This window comes from Balaenoptera borealis, assembly GCF_965194805.1.
Source record: "Balaenoptera borealis genome assembly, chromosome: 6".
In the NCBI taxonomy this organism is placed as follows: domain Eukaryota; kingdom Metazoa; phylum Chordata; class Mammalia; order Artiodactyla; family Balaenopteridae; genus Balaenoptera; species Balaenoptera borealis.
In genome coordinates, this window is record NC_138863.1 from 93,071,158 (window position 1) to 93,092,908 (window position 21,751).

Below are 21,751 nucleotides of genomic sequence, written 5' to 3' on the forward strand. Positions count from 1 at the left end.
ATTGCAAGTTCCAGTGTCTGGCCGGGAGAAGGGGAGAAGGAGGCTGCCCGGGGAGGAAAAAGCAAAGTCCGTGCCCGTGGCGCGCTCCCCGGCCCGGGCCGCTGCTACCTCGCGAACCGGGTGCCTGGCATCCCCAGCTCGGGGCGCAGTGCGGCCACACTCACCCGCCTTGCCCAAGCCGCCGCCGCCTTCGCCGGCACAGCCTCTGGGAGCCGCCGAGCCCCGAGCTTCCCAAGCGCAAGAAAGATGGTGGTGTGTGTCGGGAGACCACCCATTCCAGCGTCTGGCAACCCGGCGGCGACTCTGGCTCCTCAGCACAGAAGGAAGAGGAGGAGGAAGGCACGGCGCAGTCGAACGCCATCTGCTGTACACCTCAGCGCTGCCATTGGCCGCCTGGTGCGTCCCCGGGAGCCGCGGGGCGCGGGTCGCCGGGAGCCACCTTGCGCCTCACCGCCCGCGGCAGCTGCTCCCCACCTCCCTTTCCTTCTTCCTCCTCCCCTTCGCCCGGCGGGTGCACCCACCCGACCCTCTGCTCAGCCCGCACCCCCAGACGAGAGTCACGGGCGCGCTGGCCTCAAGCTCGGCTCCTCCGCTCCCCGAGAGTATTTTCCGCAACTCTGAATCTTCGGGGTGCAGGTGCGGGCCGGGCGAAGGGACTCCCCTGCCGTCCCTGAGCCCAGGGTACCCAAGCCTCAGCTCGCCGCGGACAGGGGCGAGCGCTCTGCACCTCGGGGATCTAAGAAGTGATAGGGGAGAAGGAGGCAGAGAAAGTGGGGGTGATTTACTCCCCGTTTATAACCCCAAACACCTCCCCAACACCCACACACTCACACGCGCGTGCACACAGGTGCGCGCGCAAACACCCACACACACTCACAGGCAGAGCCATCCCGCCCGCCCGGCCCGATAGCCTGGCGTTCCTCTGCAGTCCCCGGGCACGAGAGGGCTTCAGTGTTACAGGGGAAAAGACAAAGAAGATCCTAGCGGGACATGTGGAGAAGAGAAAAAGGGAAAATTGGGGGTGACTCCGGGAGAGCGCCCCGAGCTGGGTCCTTACCTACCCGGACATCCCTCCCAGAAGGGGCTCCCAGAGGCTCTCAGCCCACCCAGACCAGAGCCTGGGAAAACCCCTAGCTCCGGCCTCTTTTTTGAAGGGCTTGTGTCCTGGGGCTCGGGAGGCAGAGAGAGGGGTGTGCTGTCCTATGGGGTGGAGCATCTATGGCAACTGGGTGGTGGGTTATGGTGGCCAGGGAGACGGTGAGAGTCCGCCCAGGTGAGGCAGGAGTGCAGAGAACACGTGGGCAGGCTGGAGCAGGCACAGCTCTGAGAGTCCTTCGCTTACTCCCTGACACTGTTCCAAACCCTCCTAGTTTTTGACACCTTTGATCTAGGGAACTTCTTAGGCTCGTGCAGAGAGATGAAGTTTCTTCAACAGGGAAAAAACATGAGGACTACTTATTGCCAATTACAGGATATTTTGCCTGTCATATCTCTTTAAATGTGTGAACCCAGCAACAGCAGGGATTGTATCTTTTCCATTTTATCCAATGCTTGGCACACCATGGGTGCTTAAAAAGAAGCAAAACAATCCTGAGAAAATTAAAGCTTGATCTCATAGCACAAATTAGATTTAAGAGATAAACAGAGCACCTAGGGTTGTCAAAGGGAATAAAATTAAAAGAATAAGTGCCATTGGAAAGGGAAACGTGAATATGATGATGAACGTTCTGATCCATCTTCCTGTGGGACTGGACTCTGTAAGTGGGAAAGGGAACATGCCTTACTTAATATTTTAAACAGCAACTGCTATTCTCCCGGTGAACACTGGCATCACACTCTGAGTTGTGCCTTTCTTTCTGACATCACTGTCTTAAATCAGCAGCCATCCAGATCCTAGAATACTTCCCCAAATCCAAGACCATGATTTATTACTCCCCAGAAATAAAATGCCAATCCTGTGAGACTGGGGAAAGAGGTCTATTATGTTTTATCGTAATCTCAATATATACAAATCAATAGCCAATGAGTCTCATTTAAGTAACTTCAGGAACAACACTCAAGGAAAAACACTTCTGTTTTCCTGAACTGTAACATCCTGGCTTCCCAGATTTCAGTCTTTCCCGAGTCAACGCAGCATTTTCAGACCACATCCCATGCACGCATCCATATGGTAGAAAGATCTGTGTTTGCAATCCTTGTGGAAAGAGGCCATCAAGGACCCACTTCTGAGTATGTCATTTATGCATGTTTTTATAGTTACGTATTCTCCTCCCTCTTCAGAGGCAGCGATATGTATGTTTTTCTTTTAGGCTAGCAATTTGATTTCAATGTGCATTTTAATTTAATATGCTAGCCCATTCTCATTAACCCCTTGCTCTATGTCAGTGATCACTATGGTAATCCTAAGAATATTTTGATTCTTAAGGCATAATGTTCATCCTCTGTTGCACTATATGCATTTGGTCTCCTGGTTTTTGAATCCACAATATAAGAGATAATACCTGTATGGCAATCATGTCCTATCCACTGGGCTTCTTAATCAAAAATAAGCAATTCATAAGAATAAAATCTAAATTATTTCTAAAATACAAAGAACGATGAATTTCAAGCACTGCTACCTTTTGTTAGCTTACTGACTCCTTTAGACTACAAAATAGTCCACTTTTTATTAAGGCACTATGCCAACAGCAGGTATCTCAGTATAGTTAAATACTATAAGGGGCCTAAACTTTCTCTAACATTATTCAATTGCATACAAACCTGGTAGAAGGAAAAAGCAACCATTTCTAGCTCATATTCTCAGTTTATATTTTAAATACACATTTTACTAATATGAGTTTCTTGCCAAGATAGTCAGCTTTTGGTCCTTAACAAAAGCACATCCCTCAAAATCTAGATTAGGTTAGAAACATTAGAAGGTTAATCTAGGGAGGGAAAGATGTTTTCAGTGAAGATTGGGGGTGGGGTTTGGAGGGAATGACCAAAGAAAGGATTTGGAAAAAGTAGCCTTGAAAAATAGGTGTCATTATTATGTGTAAGGAATAGATGAATATTCCAACAAGGAAAATAAACTGGAGATTATACATTCCCAGAGCTCCACAAACACAGATGCCAAAGGCTCCAATCCCCTCCAGGCTTCCAGGGAGGATGAAATGAAACAAGAGAACAGTAGAAGAGGAGAGGAGGTAGGAGGAGAAGGTCTCTTGGGACCAAGTCCCTGGTGAGAACCAAGGGGGAGCCACAGAGGAAAGCAACCCTATCCTATCCAAATATCGCTGGAGTTCATTTTCAGGTTTGTGTGTATTTCTCATGGTTTTTTTCTGAACACTATCTTCTCCGTACAGTCTAATAAGCTTGGATGGGAAAGTGCTGTGTAAATAGAATAGACAAGCATTGGCGTTAAACAAATAAGGGATAAAGAAGACACGTAGATAAAGCAGCCCAATTTTAAATCGGAGAAAGAAATGCAAGTCTGAGCCAGTATCTTGGGCTCACTGCCCAGGAAGTCGCTGCCCAGGTCTACATTAGCCCATCTATGGAAGCAATGAATTGTGTCAAATGTTCAGTCACCTTGGGAGGCAAAACCAGAAGGGGAAAGGGGAGGAACCATGATTGTCTCCTTTACACAATTCATCCAGGCCAATTCCAGGTTAGATGTTCTATGGCAAATCTGGACATTTTTTTTCTGCCAAAAAAAAAGCATTTAATCTTGGCATACAAATGTAAGTTTTGAGCTGGGTCCAGTAATTTGATTTTGATGTGTCAATATCTTAAAATACAATGTAAAGACAATGCATTGAAAAGCAATGGAGTGGAACTCCACTGGCTTCTGGCCCGGCTCAGTCCCTCAGAGGCACCACCTTCCCAGTAGACACTGAGCATTCACAAACCTAGTTAGCCCTGAGACATGAGCTTCAGTCATTCATTCAGCAAGATATTTGTTGAGTGTCTACTATGTCTCTGGCACTGTACATGTTGGTTGTTTGGTGATACAGTGGGCTGAGTCCTTCCCCTCATAGAGCTTACAATCTAATGGGGACATCAGACAATAAACAAACAGGCATACAAATGGTTATAAACATATAAAATGGGACTTCCCTGCTGGTCCAGTGGTTAAGTCTCCACGCTTCCACTGCGGGGGACACAGTTTCAATCCCTGGTCCCCTGGTCGGTGAACTAAGATCCCGAATGCCACACAGAGTGGCCAAAAAATAAAATAAAATGAAATGAAAGAAACAAGTTTTGTGAAAAAGGATGCAGTAGAGGGGAATAGAAAGGAAGGATGAGGCTCAGGTGGGATCTCTCAGAGGAAATGATGTTTAGTCTGACACCCAAGGGATAATAAGAGGTAAATAACATTTATTGAAATTTTTCTAGATGTGAGACATGAGCTAAGTCCTTTACATGTACTATTTAATCCTCATAACTAGCCCATAAGGTAGGCCCTGTGATCATGTTCGTTTTACAGTAGAGACAGAGAGTTTAAGCAATTTATATTCAAAGGCACGTGGCTGATGAGTAGAAAAGCTAGGATTCAGCCAGGCAGGCTGTACTGTGTACACTTTTAACCCCTAAGATACACTGCATCTCATGTAAGTAGATATCAGCCAAGAGGGGAGAAAAGGGAGATACCATAACCAAAGACCCTGTGGCTTGAAGAGCTTGGCACACAAAGAACTCATTAGGACCTAAAAGAGCTGCAGACTAGTGAGCTTGGGGGAAAATCTCATGACACGGGGCAGAGGGGCAGCCTGAGAACAAAGCTTGCTGGTCCTGTAAGCCAGTGGACAGTTTTAAGTCTGTGAGTGATACGATCTGATGTAGACCTTTAAAAGATCACATGCATTCTTTGCAGAGACAAAGCAGCAAGAGTGGAACAGTCATCCCGGCAAAAGATGAGGGTGGTTTAATGGAAATGGAGAGAACAGCACAGGCAGAGGGGTATTTGAAAGGCCTGTCCATCTCTTCACTTCTGCTCTGCCTTCCCACCTCTCCCCAAGGCTGGCATCCAATCGTTTACCTCAGGATCCAAAATCCTAAATTCTTTACCTCAGTCATTGGACCCTGGGTCTGTTTTCTTGTCACATGTTTGTAGTGTGGATGGGATGAATAGCGATGACCCCCCCCCCACACACATTTGGCCAGCTCTGGGGCCTTCGCTTCTGAGCCCTGTCCTAGAAGCCTCCCTCTGTGCTCAGTGTCACCTGAATTCTCTATTTTGCTGCTCAGCCTCCAATAGTATTTACTGACCAAGAGATCTAGGGTGTGATGGATGATCCCCTCTTCCCCACAGCTCTCTAACATCACCAAGCCAAAGCCATATCAGAGAGGCAGTCACTCAATCCACACTAAACAAGAGAACATGGGCAGCAACCTCCATATATATAAGAAATGACTCTCATTAATTTGGAAATAATAAAACCCCTGGAGTGACAACTTGGATCACATTCAAAATGACTTGGTTTGTAAAGACCAGGTGTTATGTAGACTAAAGCTTGTTATTATCCAAAGATTTGGCAACCCTAATCTCTTCTACTGGGCACAAAGCCACACAATACTCACAGGCCTAACTTTGATGAGATGGGCAAGAGAGCCTCTATCTTCTATTTTGCTGTTTTCCAAGGACACCAGCCTATCTGATGGGCAGCAGGTCCCTTTACAGGTAGAAAGGATAGAAAACATCGGAAAATGACAATATAGCCAACAGATTGCAAGCTCGTGTTCATGAGTGTGGTATATGGGGTGGAACAAAGAGAAGAGGTTTTTCTCATTTCTTACTCATTTAACCTATAACACCCAATTATCTAGGAAACAAAAAATCCCCAATACATACGATGTTGAAAAAATTTATACAACAGAAACTTCATAACCAAAACTTTCTAGCATATTCGTCTTAGATTCTAATTACGCTATTTTCCTTGGTGCTACCTCACTGATTCTCCACTTTCTCCATATTATGTGCTATCTTCCTGAAATACTCTTTGTCATATCACTTTGATCCCCAGGAACCTACTATTCTCTTCATCTTGTCACTTAGTCCCTTCATAAATATCAGCTCCAAACTGGATATCCATTGACAGAGGAATGCATAAAGAAGATGTGGCACATACAGACAATGGAATATTACTCAGCCATAAAAAGAAACGAAACTGAGTTATTTGTAGTGAGGTGGATGGACCTAGAGTCTGTAATACAGAGTGAAGTAAGTCAGAAAGAGAAAAACAAATACCATATGCTAACGCATATATATGGAATGTAAAAGAATGGTTCTGATGAACCTAGTGGCAGGGCAGGAATAAAGACGCAGATGTAGAGAATGGACTTGACAAGGGTCGGCAGGGGATGAAGTGAGAGAGTGGCATGGACACATATACACCAGCAGATGTCAAATAGTTAGCTAGTGGGAAGCAGCTGCATAGCACAGGGAGATCAGCTCAGTGCTCTGTGACCACCTAGAGGGGTGGGATAGGGAAGGTGGGAGGGAGGCTCAAGAGGGAGGAGATATGGGGATATACGTATATGTATAGCTGATTCACTTTGTTGTACAGCAGAAACTAACACAACAGTGTAAGGCAATTATACTCCAATAAAGATGTAAATAAAAATAAATAAATAAATAAGCGTCAGCTCCTCAGAAAAGCCTTCCCTGACCCTCCACTATAGAAAGAAAATGGCATGTTCCATTTCTCTGTAACTCCTTATCCTGCCTTACTTTGCTTCATAGCATTTATCACAATCTGAAATTTTGCTACATAGTTGTTTCAATATTTATTATCTATCCTCTCATCAAGATTGTAAGCCCCATAAGGTCAGGGACTAAGCACACACCCCCTACTTAACAATAGTGCCTGGCACATGGTGGGTACTCAATAAATATTTCATGAATGAAAGAATAAATGAATGCCATAAACTACGTTTGCTGACTTTTGAAATCCTTTCCACTCTGGCTCTACCCTACCTTTCCAACCATATTTCTTGCCACTGTCCAATAACACCCTTCCCTCTGGTTTCAGGGGTCTCCTCACTTGCCCCTTCACAGTCTATGAAGCTCTGATTCAAGACCTCTCCATGTCTCCCTCCCCAGCCTTGCAGGTCTGACCTCCCCTAAGAAATGTTCCTAGATCTAATTTCATTTCACATTTATCTATTTCTTCCCTTTACCAAACTGTTATAATGCTCACTGTCTGTGCCATTCAGTTTTTCAATTAACTGTACACCATCTCATACTGTTCTCTAATGCTTTCATAAGCCATTAGCCTAGAGGCTCAGACAGATACTTCCTTTCTTCTCTTCGATGTAGAACTTCTGGTATACTGCAGGCACTCAGTAAGTACTTAGGCTTCCTTTGGTCATGTGATGTTAAGAGAAATACTTATCACCTCATGTTTGTGACAACCAGGACCCTTATCACCTTACGTTTGTGGGAGTTGATCTTGCCAGGTGCCAGGCAAGACTGTTCATTCATGGAACAAACAGTGACTGAGAATCTGCTTTGTGGTAGATACCATTTTAAGCGCTGGGAAGAGTCTTGGAGGAGATGATTATCTGAGGAAACAGACCCTTAAATTGCAATAGAACAAGCTTTAGAGGCAACACATGGATATGGTGGAAACCTCCAGGAGTAGCATGTAACCTAGGGCTGGGTGAGTCAGGAACAGCTTCCCAGGTTGGATCTATCTGGCCCAAAATCAGAGCCACAGGAGAAAGAAAAGAAAAATTCCTCAGATTTTGTGACCTGCTGGCTTGAAATAATTTACGACTGTAGCATTTTTATAGTGTGCTATGCTCTATTCATGACATCATTCTAAAAAAAATCACAGCACAGGCTCTCTCTCACAACCAACAATCTAGGGAAAACATAACTGCCATGGCAATGTCCATGCATGCTGCAAAATCACTCCTCCTTCTGCACAAATACTCAGGATTTGAACTCTAAAGATGCCATTTTTACAGCTCATTTCTTCTCTTAGCTTCCTAGGTACCACAAAATCCTGGCTTTCCTCTTTCACCTAACTCCTGTGTGTTAGAGCATATTAAAGTTCCAGACTGGGCTTCCTTTTCCTCTCCATCTACACTTTCTCCTTAAATGAATATGTCAACTCCCATGATTTCAGGTAGTTATCTTTCCACCCTTTTTTTTTTTTTTTTTTTTTTGTGGCTGCGTTGGGTCTTCGTTGCTGCGTGCGGGCTTTTCTCTAGTTGCAGCGAGCAGGGGGCTACTCTTTGTTGCGGTGCATGGGCTTCTCATTGCGGTGGCTTCTCTTGTCGCACAGCATGGGCTCTAGGTGTGCAAGCTTCAGTAGTTGTAGCACACAGCTCTAGAGTGCAGGCTCAGTAGTTGTGGCACACAGGCTTAGTTGCTATGTGGCATGTGGGATCTTCCCGGACCAGGGATCAAACCTGTGTCCCCTGCATTGGCAGGCAGATTCTCAACCACTGCACCACCAGGGAAGTCCCTCAGGAAATTATCTTTTTACTGAAAGTGCCTAAATCTATTTCTCTGGCTATAGTAGTCAGTATATGCTAAGTTGTGCTACAGTAACATATGAACCCCCAAACCTCAGTAGCTTAACACAAAAAGGTTTATCTCTCATCCTGTACGACCAACATGGGTTAGCAGAGGAAACAGTGACTCTGCTTCACATAATCCACTCAGGGACCCAGGCTGAAAAGGGCTCTCCATCTGCAACATTGCTGGTTGCTACAGTAGCAGAAGGAGTGGTCAGAGAGAACTTCAAATTCCCTCTTCTGTGCTTCAGTCCAAAGTGACATAGCCCATTGGTTAGACTAATCACATGACCCTCACCAAAATACAAAGTGGTTGAAAATATAGAAAAGCACACAGATATACAGTGAGCAATAACCCTCTCTGCCACACATACAGTGGGCGTCCTTGGTCCTCCAACTCCATAAACAAATGCTTATTTGCCATCTTTATTGGCATCACCTGTGTACCTTGAACTGAACATTGATTCTTTTTCCTTCCAAACCTGTGTACTTCACATTGAACATTTATTTTCCTCCCCAAAACTGCCTGCCTTCCAGTCTTCCTTGTCTTAGTATATAGCACCATTACGTTGTTCAACCCCAAGCTCTAAGAATCACCTCTCATTCCTTCTTTCTCTCACTTTACTCACACGGAAATAACTAGTTCTGTTATTTCTATCCCCAAAATAAATTCTACGTGCATCTGCTTCTTTCCACCTCCACTGCCCCCATGCTGATCTAAGCCACTACAGTCTTTCATGTTGGTGATAGTAGCAGCTTCCTAACTGACCTCTTTTCTTACACTTTATCCTTATACAATCCATGATCTGCAGAGCAGAGTGATCTTGTTCAGTGGTACATTGATAAAATCTTTTCCCTGCTTAAAACCTTCCAATGATTTACCAATACACTTAGGATAAATTCCAAATTCCTTGTGTCTGACTCCTATTGATACTGAGCAGGACCCTGTAGGGCTCCTGGGCACAAAAGTCTTTCTGTGTTTCCCGTTTCTTGATTACAGGAATAGGCTTCATTCAGCCTCCATGACCTTCCCTGAGTTCCAACAAGCAGGTTCAAACAGTTGCTAATCACGGAAGGGAGGGGAAACAGAAAAGGGAGGAACAGTTAAAAGAAACAATAGTGCAGCCTTGGGGCAGGGTCCTGGTTGCCCCTCAAGAGATATACAGAACAATATCTTTGAGCTGTTTTGCAGATACTGAAACCCCCACCAGGTGGGAGAAGTTAATGGTATGCTGCCCACAAGCACTTAGACCCCAGACCTGCTGGACCCAAAAGGTTGATGATGCTGACTCCCAATTAACTCACCACTCACCAATCAGAAGAATGTTCATGAACGGATCAAGTCCTCTTTGAACCATTGCTATAAAACTTCTTGCTACTCCCTACAGGTTGGGACACACGGTTTTGAGGGCATTAGCCCACTGTGTCCCCCATTGCCTGGCAAAGCAATAAAGCTATTCTTTTCTACTTCACCCAAAACTCTGTCTCTGAGAATTAATACGGTGTCAGGGTACAGAGGCCAGATTTGGCTTCACTATGTTTCTCTGAGAAGTCATCTCCTACTTCTCTCCTCTGTTGACACTAAACTACAGTGTCATGCCCACTAAACTACTGGGCATGCCCAGTCAGTGCTGCCTTAGGGCCTTTGAGCCAACTGTGCCTGGAATGCTGAACCCCCACCCCCACCAGATTTGCATGTGGCTGCCTCCCTGACATCATTCAGATCTCAAAGTCAATATCATTTCCTCAGAGAGGGCTTTCTGGACACCCACATAAAGTAGCTGCCAGTTACTCTCTGTCACATCCCCCCTACTTGGTTCTTTGCATAGTACTTGGCACTATTTGGTATTTTGCCATTTCTGTATTCGTTTGCCCATGGAATGTAGGCTCTCTTATAGCCACACTTTGTCTACCTGTTCACTCTTGTACCTCTCAGTGCCTAGAGGAACAGTGCCAGGCACACAGAGTAAATGCTCAACAGACATGAACTAAAGAAATGCATTTGTCGCTCACTTAGAAAAACTTTGGTGCCACTGCTCATTCTCATCTTTATCTCATCTTGGTTTCTTTTCCATATATCCTTGTAATGCAAAAGACTCAGACTGAAATCCGTATTTTCAACTGATGAAGACAAATCTAAAGAAATGAAACAGTGAAGTGATCATCCATGTGTTGGTGATTTGCAGTCTTCTCCTTGCCAATCAGAAGGAAGAAGTTAACTAAAGAGGCAGCTATTTGTCACATCTAGAGGTTCTTTTGACCCCAGTGATTAAGATGATGTGCCTGATGTGGTGAACTTTTATATTATGTTGCCAGAGAACTGGGAAAATAGCCCTTTGTCACACTGAGTTCTCAGTTTTGATGATGGCTGTCACTGTTCTGGAAGGAAATGACTCACCCAAGATGGGCAGAGGGGGAGTTGGGGCAGTGACGGGACAGGAGACAGGACTAATCTGAGGGTCTGTTTCCAAGTCCACTGGAATAAATAGAAAGTGAAGGTGCCATAATACACAGGCAAATGTTGATACCAGACAGTATATAACTTCGGTCCAATTTCTAAAGCCTTCAAGGAAGGAAAGCCCTCTGTGTTCCTTAGCAATTTCCTCTCCCTATACTGAGGATGCCCAGAGACCAAAGGCAGTTTATCTTCCAATGTTTGGTTCTATCCAGCTTCACAAAAAGGTCAGGACAGGTAGCTGGGGGTCATATAAAGGAAGCCCTTCACAGTCTATCAACCTTCATCCAGCACTGCTTTCCCTGCATATATTCTCACATCTTGGTTCTGAGTTTGCTCCCAATCCTCCCCATCACTAACTCCTTGATTTGGCTTCCTGTACCTGGTCCATCTCTCAAGTGGTAAATGGCTTCAGTTGTTTGAGGACAACATCCTACCCAGTCTGGTCTGACCTCAGTGTCCTTATTTGTCAAAGAAGACTCCCACTTTAGGTCATCGATTAGAGCTACAACTTTCTCAGCAAGATAGCTGTTATGGATGGAATGTTTGTGTCCCCCTAAAATTTATAGGTTGAAGCCCTAAATGCCAATGTGATGATATTTGGAGGTGCAGCCTTTGGGAGGTAATTAGGTTTAGATGACATCATAAGAGTGGGGTTCCCACGATGGGATTAGTGCCCTTACAAGAAGAAACAAAAGAGCTCACTTGCTCTCACTCTCCTTGCACTCTCTCTCTCCCTCTCCCCCTCTTTGTCTCACTCTCTGTCTCTCCTTCTCCCCCTCTGTATCTCTCTCTCTCCCTCTCTTTCTCTGCCATGTGAGAACACAGCAAGAAGGTGGCCATCTGCAAGCCAGGAAGAGAGCTCCACCAGAACCTGATTATGCTGACACCCTGATCTCTGACTTCTAGCCTCCAGAACTTTGAGAAATAAATGTGGGTTCTTTAAGCCACCCAGACTATTGTATTTTGTTATAGCAGCTTGAGCTAAGACAATAGTTATTCACCTCTCTTAAAAGACTGTGCATTTCCCCCGAAACATGTTCTATTAACTCGTAACCTTTAGAGTCAGTCGGGGAGGGAGGGTTCTTCTCTATTTCTAGTCTAAATTTCTCAGGACTTAATTAGACCTCATACCAAAATGGAGATTTTGACCTCATTGAAAAAAAAATGCTTCTTATTTCATTCCTATAAGAGAACTTTCTCAATCTTTACAGAGCCTTATTTCAATGGTATTTGATCTATCCCTGATTATACAAATTATTAGCCTTTTGGTGATCTAACCAGTGACATTTAAAAGGCATTTATGTGCAGGGTTTGAATTATGAAATCACAAAACTTTTGAGCTGAAAGATGCTTCAGAGAAAATATAGTCCGATCCCTGTATTTAAAAGATAAGGAAAGTTGAGACCCAGATAGCTGAGGTGTCCTGTACGAGGTCACACAGCTTGTCGAGAAATAGAAGGGAAGAAAACATGTGAGATGGCCTTCTTACCATTCTACCTGTAGTTGAAGAAAAGTTTTTAGAAAGATAAAAAGGGAGAGAAATGGCTTTAGGGTCTTAAAAAAAGGCTGATGCCATCCCAATGTATTTTATCACGCTTCAAGGATGGTATGTCATTAACATCGAGAAACCCTTCAGAATATAAGAATGTTGGCGAATCATAATTTTGAAAACAGGGGTTAATTCCCAGATCACTGGGGTGAAGGGGCATGGGAAGGAGTGGGAGGAGAGGTCTTAAGAAAACCAACCTAAATCATGGTCCTTGGAACCAACTGCTCCTGATGCTCTCCTATTGGGAGTCTTTTGTAAGAGAAAACTGGAAATGTTCAGCTGCACACAGATTGCTTTATTTAGCAGACAATCTCAGAAAAACAACATGTTCTCTTGTGATTTGAGGCTTGATTATCTAATTTTCTCTTTGTGGTGCTCCTCCACCAGCAACCACCTGCTAAACGGCCGGAACAGACATGACGACTCTGTTAACGGTCCTTGGCGCTCTGGTCTTCTCAGTCGCCACGCTCTCCCCGGGACCTTCCATTCACTCCCGTGTCTCCATCTGGAGAGGCCCCAATTCAATCTCCAGGTCTTTCCCTTGAACTTTAGATTCATTTCTAATGCCCCAAGGTGTATCTCTACCTTGATATGACTGGGCACCTTAAACTCAGCAAGTCTAAAACAAAATCCATGACTTTCTTCCCCATGACCCCAAATCCATGTCTTTCATAACCTATCTAACCTGCCTAGGTTAATGGTGTCACCAGGCACTCAGCTGCCTAAACTGAACCCTCAGAAGCAACCCTGACTCTATCTTCTACCTCACCCACCACATCCAGCTCATCACTAGTCTCTCCTGCCTACCTCTTAGGCATCCCTAGAATCTATCTCCTATACTCTATGCTCTCATCATCTGCCCAAAGTCCAGACTCCATCATCTTTTGCCTAGACTGTTACAAGGAACTTCTAGTAAGATAATAATCTTATTTTCCCCACCTTGCACAAATCCAATACACTCTTGCTAAAAACCCTTCTGTGGCTCCCTATTACTTAAAGAATAAATTCCAAATTCTTTAACATGAAAAAAAAGGTGACTTTAAATTTACTTACGTTAAACTTAGATATACTGAGCCTTAATATTCCATCCGGAAATTTTACCCATTAGTAATGGATCTGTTCTCAAGAGCTGAATGTGGCAGAAGAATCAACAACCTAAGCCCTCATTCACAGAGGAGACTACATATTGTGGTTGACAGAATGGGCACAAAAAGCAGATGGAACTGGATGAAGTCCTGAGTCCACCATGAATCATCATTGCGACCTATGTCTTTATCTGTTAAATGGGGATGATAATAATACATAATCATGGGAATTACATGAAATGTGTGCAATGTGCCTAACAACAAAACTATCAATAAAGTGCATATATTATTATTAATATCATTATTATTAACATAAACAACTCCTTAAATGTTTTAGGATAATTATGATAGGCCCCTCATTATTCTCTTCTTTAACCTAAACATTCCCACTTCTTACTGTCAATTTCAAAATCATATCTTTTTGAGAATGGTTAACTCCTGTGGACCATTAAGAAACTAACCATGACTTTATCATAAGACTTCAAGATAAACAGGAACTCATCCTTCCTAACAGTTTAAAGGTAATTAATAAATACAAAGTCTCTTTTTCCAAAGGTGTTTTCTCTTTTAATCATTACAATTCTAAAGGATTAAACACCTTTTTATGTTACTGTACACTTTCGCTTCCTAATTGGGGCTTTCAAGGAAATTTTAGAGTGTCTATTTCAGACCACAAATTAGTTTCTCCTTTCTAAAAATGCACCTTCCTGGTTTTGGTCAGAGATTATTGGCAGGAAGTTAGGGGAAGCCTTTCTGTGGCTTCCTAGAGCAGCGCTATCAATCTAACACTTTTCACCAGCACTGAATTTATAGTTGTTTTAATAAGTAAAAGAGGGTAGTTGATAGAGCAGCAAATTGGTCTTCTCTTGCTATGAAAATGAAAACAGATAGCAAACACAGTAGTCTATTAAAGTAAGATAAGTACTCCCAAGAAGTCAAGATTTTGTTAGAGATGTTTTCAAAATGTCAACAGATAATAAGATTGGGCAGTGAGCCAATGATACCCAAGAAGAATATATTTATTTGTTTCTCATGTGAATTAAATGATTCTTCAACCAAAAGTATCAGGGAATTTCCATTTAACACATTCAGAGTGTTGTTACTGTCATCTAGAGTGTGAATATTGTGGAAGTTTTTTTTTTAAGTAGCATCACGAGAAAAAGCCCTGAAGTCCAAAATAACCTCAGTCCCAATGCTGGCCCATCACTTAACTAGCCCTGTGACCTTGAACAAGATACTTAATCTCCCTAGACCTTCATTTATTCAACTCTAAAATGAAGAAGGGGAAATAAGAACATAAATCGGTTTGGAATGAGGACCAAGTCAAGATAATTCACATCATGTGCCAAACACAGAGCCTAGCACACAGTAAGTACTCAACAACTGTTGGCCATACATGACTAGGGTTGGATAACAAAACTGCTGTGAATCTCATTTCATTTTTGTTTAGAGATCTAATGCAGTGACACCAAGTGAAAAATTCAGTCAACAGTTTTAAATTTTATCTATTCATCCATTTGTTTTCAATCAATAGAAAATTAAATACCAGTAGGCTTTTTCCTACCGAAATGACCACCCATTCTATCATCATGAAGAAATGCCCTAAGTGAATATTTCCTTTGATACACTGTATTTCTAGTTCCATAAACTTAGCTGCTTCACAGAGACCTGTAAACACTAAAGAAATCTTACTCTTTAAAGTCCTCTGCAAGGTCAGGTAGTAGCAAAAGATTAAGAAAAAATAATCCAAGTATCGTGATTGAGAATATTCTTCAAAGTAAAGTGTTGATAATGAAAGGAAAGACTTCCTAAAACCCCACCAAGCAAACAGGTGGCTTAAATTAGGTGCTACATACAGGAACATGGATAACTGAATCCAGTCATATCCCTGTCAATCTGGAAAATATTATTATATTTATTACAAGCAGAAGACATGTAGGCAGCAAGTTTTGAGAGACGGTTGGGGACTTCAGGACAACTATCCAAGTCTCAGAATTCTGTGGATTCAGTGGTAATTAGATTAGATATCGTTCTGCTGGATGTCAGATACAGAGGCATGCTATACCCCACCCCCATTGCTACACGGTGTTCAAGGGGCATTAATTAGTTGGTTAATACAGCATCATGATTAACTAAATCACGTCAATACAAAATGCCAAGATATATGTTTAATGAGCTGGTTTTTTTCCAGTATTAATCTAGATAAGTAAATAAACTACACTGTCTTAACACAAGAATATGTCAAATTTATTTTCTTTTGATTGATCAAGGTGGTTCACAGTAAATTAGCATCCTCTAATGAAAAGGCTAGTGCAGAGAAAATGTTGATAATAATATCTGCTAACATTTACTAATTTCTAGATATGCACATGCATATAGTTCTTTTAAATTGTTTATTGAAATATAATTGACATACAATATTATGTTAGTTTCAGATGTACAACATAGTGATTTGACATTTATATACATTACAAATTCATCACCAGGATAAGTATAGTAACCATCTATCACCATACAAATTTATTGCACTATTACTGACTGTATTTGCTATGCTATACATTAGATCCCTGTGACTTATTTAATTTATAACTGGAAGTTTGTACCACCTCAATCCCCTTCGGCTATTTTTCCCAACCTCCCCACCCCTTCTCTCCTCTGGCATCACCAGTTCTCTGTATCTATGAGTCTGTTTCTGTTCTGTTTTTGTTTTTTAGATCCCCCATATAAGTAAAATCACGTGGTATTTGTCTTTCTCTGTCTGACTTATTTCACTAAGCACAATACTCTCTGGGTTCATCTGTGTTGTAAAAATGGCAAAATTTCATTCTTTTTTATGGCTAATGTTCCATTGCATATATATCCCACATCCTCTTTATCCATTTGTCTATTAATAGAAACGTAGGTTTCTTCCATATCTTGGCAATTGTAAATACTGCTGCTATGAACATAGGGGTGCATTTATCTTTCTGAATTAGTGTTTTTGTTTCCTTTAGATAAACACCCAAAAGTGGAGTTGCCATATCATACGGTAGCTCTATTTTTATTTTTTATTTTTTTAATTTTATTTATTTATTTATTTTTGGATGCGTTGGGTCTTCGTTTCTGTGCAAGGGCTTTCTCTAGTTGTGGCAAGCGGGGGCCACTCTTCATTGCGGTGCGCAGGCCTCTCACTATCGTGGCCTCTCTTGTTGCGGAGCACAGGCTCCAGACGCGCAGTCTCAGTAACTGTGGCTCATGGGCCCAGTTGCTCCGCGGCATGTGGGATCTTCCCAGACCAGGGCTTGAACCCGTGTCCCCTGCATTGGTTGATTCTCAACCACTGCGCCACCAGGGAAGCCCTATTTTTACTTTTTTGAGAAACCTCCATACTGTTTTCCAGTGGATGCACAAATTTACATTCGCACCACCAGTGTAGGAGGATTCCCTTTTCTCCACATCCTCACCAACATTTGTTATTTGTTGTTTTTTTGATGACAGCCATTCTGACAGGTGTGAGGTGATATCTCATTGTGGTTTGGATTTACGTTTACCTGATGATTAGTGATGTTGACCATCTTTTCATGTGTCTACTGGCCATCTGCATGTCTTCCTTGGAAAAATGTCTATTCAGTGCTTCTGCCCATTTTTTACCTGGATCTTTTGTTTTTTAAAAATATTGAGTTGTGTGAGTTTTTTATATATTTTGGATATTAACCCCTTAATGGATATATCATTTGCAAATATCTTCTCCCATTCAGTAGGCTGCCTTTTCATTTTGTTGTTAGTTTCCTTTGTTATGCAAAAGTTTTTTAGTCTGATGTGACCCCATTTGTTTATCTTTGCTTTTGTTTTCCTTGTCTGAGAAGACACAACCAAAAAAACATTGCTAAGACTGATGTCAAAGAGTGTACTGCCTATGTTTTCTTCTGGGAGTTTTATGGCTTCAAGTCTTACATTTAAGTCTTTAATTCATTTTGAGTTTATTTTTGTATATGGTGTAAGAAAGTGGTCTACTTTCACTCTTTTGCACATAGCTGTCCAGTTTTCCCAACACCATTTATTGAAGAAACTGTCTCTTCTCCACTCTATATTCTTGCCTCTTTTGTAATAGATTAATTGACCATATAAGTGTTGGTTAATTTCTGGGCTCTCTATTCTGTTCTATTGATCTATGTGTCTGTTTTTGTGGCAGTACCATACTGTTTTGATTACTGTAACTTTGTAGGATACTCTGGAATCAGGAAGCATGATACCTCTAGCTTTGTTCTTTCCTAAGACTGCTTTGCCTACTCAGGGTCTTTTGCAGTTCCATGCCAATTTTAGGATATTTGTTCTAGTTCTGTGGAAAATGCCATTGGTATTTGGATAGGGACTTGATGAATGTGTAAATTTCTTTGGATAGTATAGACATTTTATAGTATTAATTCTTCCATTCTACACATCATATAGTTCTAAGCACTTCAGGGATATTTAATCATTTAAACGTTCCAGCAAATCTATGACTACCTAACATAGATACTATTATCATCTCCATTTTATAGAGGAAAAATCTGAGACACAGAAAAGTTAAGTAAAGTACCCGTGGTCACTTACCCAGGAGGTTGGTGAGCCAGAATTTCAGTGCAAGCCTTCTAATCCAGAGTCCTTAATAATAACCTCTATACCAGTATAGAGGTTATTATATATCACCCTCTATATCCTCACTTGGGGGTGATTTTACCCTTCCGGGTATGTGACAATGTCTGAGGATAGTTTTGACTGTCATGATTGGAAGGGGAGAACTCTACTGGCATCTAGTGGGCAGAAGCCAGGGATGTTGCTAAACATCCTATAATGCACAGGACAGCCACCCCCTGCCTCTCCCCCACCCCCTTACGAAACAAAGAAGGAGCCAGCACAAACTATCACTAGGGTAGACGCTGAAGAACGCTGCTCTGTATTATACTGCCTCTGGGATCAGTTATACCCTTGCTACGAAAAATGTGGTCTGCCGGTCAGCAGCACTGCATCACCTAGGAGCTTGTGAGAAAAGCCCACCCCAGATCTATTGAATTAGAATCTGCATTTTAATAAGATTCCCCAGGTGATTCATCGGCACCTTGAAGTTTGAGAGGCAGTGAGTTATACAATTAGCTCCATCATGCTGTGATAGGCCTCGAATAAGAAAAACACACCATTTGTCCCACAAAACAGTTGAGTCTCCATGCATAGGTGCAGAGAGACAATGTTAGGAAGGTGGTGGGGAGGAGGGGAGGAGGATGGACAGACCCATCAGGGATGGAATATCAGGGGGCTGAAATTTTCTTCAGTTAGATGGTTACCTGAAGCAGTGGATGCAATCAGGAGGCATACACAGTCTGGGGCTACCAAAGAGGGACTAAAACGACCCTCAAAATCCAACTCTGACCTCAGGACTAAGGACTATGCAGATGGCCAGGAGCCAGGTAAATACAGGTATGGAGTAGAGGTGAAAAGAGCTAACACAACTGGAGGGGTGGCAGGGCAGGATAATTGTCACAAACATACAGACCAGCCAGGACAGCAAAGCTCCTTGCGTCTGGGTAGCAGCTGTGCGGACCTGGGATCAGCCTGGCTTAAGGGCTCAAGTGCAGAGAAGGCCCACCCACCTGATGAGATTTATATGTATTTCCACAAACTGCAACTTTCCTAGAACACCTCTTTAACAGTCAATAAGGCAAAAGCACTAGCAAAATACAAAACTCCAACAATCACTGGTCATTCTTTTAAGACAAGACTCCCCTCCTTTTAAGATATACATGCACAGTGGCTAATGAGACACAGAAAGAGTTCCTCCTCCTAAGTGGCCCTCAGAGTTGGCCACAAAGTGCTGTAGAACCAACCGACCCTGATGCATAAACCGTTACACAATTTTGCATTTGGAGATTTAAGACAATACTTTTGTCAAAAAACAAACAACCCAATCCAAAAATGGGCAGAAGACTTAAATAGACATTTCTCCAAAGAAGATGGAAGCAACCTAAGTGTCCATCATCGGATGAATGGATAAAGAAGATGTGGCACATATATACAATGGAATATTACTCAGCCATAAAAAGAAATGAAATGGAGTTATTTGTAGTGAGGTGGATGGAGTTAGAGTCTGTCATACAGAGTGAAGTAAGTCAGAAAGAGAAAAACAAATACAGTATGCTAACAAATATATATGGAATCTAAGGAAAAAAAAATTAAAAAGGTCATGAAGAACCTAGTGGCAAGACGGGAATAAAGACACAGACCTGGGCTTCCCTGGTGGCGCAGTGGTTGAGAATCTGCCTGCCAATGCAGGGGACACGGGTTCGAGCCCTGGTCTGGGAAGATCCCACATGCCGCGGAGCAACCGGGCCCGTGAGCCACAACTGCTGAGCCTGCGCGTCTGGAGCCTGTGCTCCGCAACAAGAGAGGCCACGATAGTGAGAGGCCCGCGCACCGCGATGAAGAGTGGCCCCCACTTGCCGCAACTAGAGAAAGCCCTCGCACAGAAATGAAGACCCAACACAGCCATAAATGAATGAATGAATAAATAAATAAATAAATAAATAAATAAATAAATAAATAAATAAATAATTAAAAAAAAAAAAAAAGACACAGACCTACTAGAGAATGGACTTGAGGATATGGGGAGGGGGAAGGGTAAGATGTGACAAAGTGAGAGAGTGGCATGGACATATATACACTACCAAATGTAAAATAGATAGCTAGTGGGAAGCAACCGCATAGCCCAGGGAGATCAGCTCTGTATTTTGTGACCACCTAGAGAGGTGGGATAGGGAGGGTGGGAGGGAGGGAGATACAAGAGGGAAGAGATATGGGAACATATGTATATGTATAACTGATTCACTTTGTTATAAAGCAGAAACTAACACACCATTGTAAAGCAATTATACTCCAATAAAGATGTTAAAAAAAAAAAAAACCTGTTTCCTCCCCCACAGGTTTCTCAAAGCAATAAGCAAAATAACAATCTTTTGTGAGCTTTACCAAATGTTAACTGAGAAACCCTACTGTTTTTAATTGTGCTTGAATAAATGCAGACCAGGATCCGTGAGTGCAAATAAAGTGGTTTCTCTCCTGCTCTCTGCCTCCAAATCAGCTTTGCATTGATGGGTGGGCATTCCAAAGGCAAAGGCAAGATTGAGGGAAAATCCTCAGAGTCCAGCCACTGTGAAAACCATTTCACAATAAACTAATACTTTAAGAATACTTTTGTTGTGGTTATCCAAATAATTTCCCTTTCCATCATTCTCAATTCCTAAATCGCCACTCTAACTACTGCATGAAAATCATAGCATTTGGGGATGAACTGGATCTTAAAAGATTTTCTAGTACAGTAGTTTCCAAATGTGGGGTCCTCTGATCTGGGGAGAGAGGGATACTGAGGAAAAAGCCCAGAGCCTTCTAAAAATGTATATTCCCTGGGTCCTATGCTCAGGAATTCTAATCCAACAGGTGCCAAGTGGGCCCAAGGAAGTTGTGCTTTTAACAATCTCCCGAGACTCTTCTGATGCTCAGCAGGTTCTGGAAACACTATCAAGTTCAATTCTCCCATTTTACAAGTCAGGAAACTGAGAACCGAACAGTTCATTTATTGTTATCATCCTAATCTCCAAGCTTAATTTATTTTGATGACCTAATCCTATTACTTTTTTCATTTGATCAACAACACTGCATAAAGTAAAAGATAGCATTCCAGAATGTGAACCATCAAATGCAGAAGAATCCAGAATTTGGAGCTAGGCTCTCTTCTGTTTTCTTCCACTTCCCATTCCTGCTCATTTTAATCCATGTAAACGTGAAACAGCCTCCCAGACATGCCTAAACACCAGCTTCCTGGCCTTCACAGGGGAGGATACGAAAGTTTTTCAATGAACAGTCTGCAAACTAGCTATGTAATCAATGACATTCCATACTTACATTTTCTCCCTTTTAATTTCTTACAGCTTTATTGTTCTTGAGCTTGCAGGGAATTTCTGGTTACACCCCCAAAAGAAGAATTGTATTACTGTAACTCAGGATATGTTGCCTCCGTGGTCTTATTGACTGGTCAAATTCAACTACTGTAATTATCTTTTATCTACATATATACATACATAAAAGAAAGTTAACTTAAGGAACACATTCACTGCTTTCTTTAATTTCCCTCACTGCATTCTT

The 21,751-nt window shown here is 42.4% G+C and overlaps 1 protein-coding gene across 2 annotated transcripts in view; it reads right to left on the bottom strand.

The window, feature by feature from the left end:
* The window catches only part of THSD7B (thrombospondin type 1 domain containing 7B), a 1,176,114-nt gene that overhangs the window by 892,322 nt on the left and 262,041 nt on the right, over positions 1-21,751 (bottom strand). The window contains exon 1 of one of the 2 annotated variants that reach the window (XM_082395802.1): positions 165-527. The exons of the other annotated variant lie outside the window; for it this stretch is intronic. The gene's annotated coding sequence lies outside the window, so the exon portion shown is untranslated. Of the gene's footprint in view, positions 1-164; positions 528-21,751 lie in introns of those variants that run through there. 2 annotated transcript variants of the gene reach the window in all.